This window comes from Octodon degus, unplaced genomic scaffold (assembly GCF_000260255.1).
Source record: "Octodon degus isolate 3935 unplaced genomic scaffold, OctDeg1.0 scaffold00029, whole genome shotgun sequence".
NCBI lineage: Eukaryota > Metazoa > Chordata > Mammalia > Rodentia > Octodontidae > Octodon > Octodon degus.
This window is the reverse complement of record NW_004524605.1, coordinates 7,855,805-7,858,665: the sequence shown is the minus strand read 5'-3', so window position 1 is coordinate 7,858,665 and position 2,861 is coordinate 7,855,805.

The window sequence follows — 2,861 nt, the reverse complement described above, 5'->3', positions numbered from 1 at the left end:
TTCTTCTTCTTCTTCTTCTTCTTCTTCTTCTTCTTCTTCTTCTTCTTCTTCTTCTTTGCAAAAGCAAGACGCTTGTGTTTTTGTTTATTTTGTTACTGCAACTTTGGCAATGTATCTATCACAAAAGTGGTTGGCAGCATCACATTCTAATGTGTTAAACCAAACAGTTCTGAACAGAACTTAAGCAAAAGACTAAGATTATGTCTCTGTTAGGGATGTCTGACCTACCACAGGTCATTTAGTCATGTGATTAGAACGGCACACTCCTCTTTCTTTGAAGCAAGAATGGACCTTTTGATGCTGAAACTTGCAAACTCTATCCTTTAGTCTCTAAATTTCTCAATTTTCTAAAACTTGAGTGAGGAAAACCATTGACAAATAAGATTATTTGTATCTGCCATCCTCGTTTAGTAAGTTAGTAAGTCCATCCACATTAACTACCCCTCTTTGTTAATTACAAACCAACCATAATGAAGGAGAATTCACCAGGGATGCTTCACATCAGTAAATGGAATTCTCTATTCATTTCAATATTAATTGCAAAGCTATCTGTTTTCCCTGTTTACTATGATGTTGGCAGAAGATTCACAAGTGGCTTTTATGAGATTGACAGAAGGTTCTTCTATGCCTCATTTCTTCAGTACTTTTACCATAAAAGGATGCTGGGATTCTCAAAGGCTTTTCTCCATCTACTGAGATGACTGTGATTTCTGCCTTTGCTTCTACTCGCATGATGTATTATAGTTATTGATCTGATCCATTCGTGTATTTCTGGGATGAAGCTTACTTGGCTGTGATGTATGATCTTTTTCATCATTCACTACCTTCTATTTGCCAGGATCCTGTTGAGGGCAAAGGTAGCTTCCAGGAATGACTTCCAATTTTATGAAAAAGCATAGGAGTACTGATGTTCGAAATTCCCTGAAATTTTTGAGGAATTCAGCAGGGAACACATTTGGATCTGTGTTTTCCTAGTTGGTAGGGTTTATTATTAGTATTGCTTTAATTTCATTGCCTCTTATTGGATTACTTAGATTTTTTTTAATTTTCTTGGTTGAGTTTTTGTAATTCATATATATCTAGTAATCTATCAATCTGAATTTTCCAAAAGATTTTTTGGGTGTTTTTATTTTATTTTTAACTCATTAAATTAATTGAAAATCAATAATTATATAGAAAATTAAAAATTGGAAACATTGAAATGTGAAAGATGTAGACAGTGAATTTTAGAAAAATATTTCTGAAATACACAAGATTAATAATAGATTGCACATTGTAAAAAATATTTATCAACTTAAATAAATATAACAATAAAAGTTATCTAAAATAAACATGAATAAGAGTTTGCAGATTAGTCATATAATAATACATTCTGTGACAAAATCAAGCAAGTTATATTCACATAGTCAGAATTGTCAAAGCAGAATGGGGTAAGCAATAAATATTTGAAGATTTAAAATTTCTGAATTTAGTTAAAATTATAGCACCACATTTCCAAGAAAAATAGAGGTTTGCAAAGTAGTTGTTAGTAATCTTTGTTGTGCCAGAAGTGTTCATTATGATTTCAATTTCTTTTTACTTCTAATGATGCTAACTTTTGTATTTCCATTTTATTTTTACTTCTAAACTTCATTGTTTTCTCACCTTGTTTAGTTCATTTGCTGAGTTTATTTATATTGTTTATTCTTCCAATGAACAAATTCTTTGACTCATGGATTTTTTGCCTCAATTTCACTGATTTCTACTCTGATCCGCATAATTTCCCCTCTTAAAGTTTGGATTTTTCTTGTTTTTCCATGACCTTGAGGCTCAAGTTTAAGTTATTGATTCGGCCTCACTCTATTTTTGTGATGTGGACCTTCATAGCTACAAACTTCACTTTTAGGAAAGCTTTTGTGTCCCATAAATTGTGGTGTGTTATACTGGCATTATTGTTTAGCTCTATAAATTGTCTGATTTCTTCCTAGACTTCCACAGTCCTCTGTTTATTTAATAGGGTATTGTATAGTTCCCACGCATTTACATAATTTCTATAAGCATACGTTATTGGCTAGCATGTGGTCTATTTTAGAGAAAATTGTATGTTGGGAAGAACACACTGTATATAATTAAGACTATTTTTCAGAGGTTTTTTTTCAATTCTGATATTTCTGTGTTGATTTGTTGTCTACTTGATCTACTTATGATAGTGGGTTATTTAGGTTCCCCAATATAACTGTTTTTAGGTTCATCTGTTTTTTATATCCAGGAACACTTATTTTATGAAGTCAGGCATGTCACTGTGTGATACATATATGTCAATAATTGTTACCTCTTCCTGTTGCATTGTGTCTCTAATCAACAGGTAGCTTGTTATTAGGCTTCTTTGTTTATTTTATTCAACTCTGGCTTGAAGTACACTTTGTCTGAATATAGGATAAAAATACCTGCTTTTCTTAGGAACCTCACTGCATAGAAGATTGTTTTATATCCTTTGATTTTGAACCTGTGGGTTTATTTCTGCATTAAATATGTTCCCTGTAAACAGATACTGTTATATTTTATTTTGTACACCATTCTGGCAGCCTGTATCTTTTCATTGAGGAATTGAGGCCGTTCACATTAAGAGTAATGATTGACCAATATGGGCTTGGCTTTCTGTCCCTGCCTATTCCTGTTGCTGTTATCCTTGTCTTTCCTTCTACTTAACTGCTCACCCACTTAGAACATTCATTTTCCTAGATGTTTTGTCATTGTTAGCTTGTTTTCTTCTAAGGCATGACTCAGAAATTGTAGGAGTGCTCCTTTGGTGGTCATGAATTGATTTAAGAGATCTTTATTATGAAAGTATCTCATTTCTCTATTAATTCTGAAAGATAGGT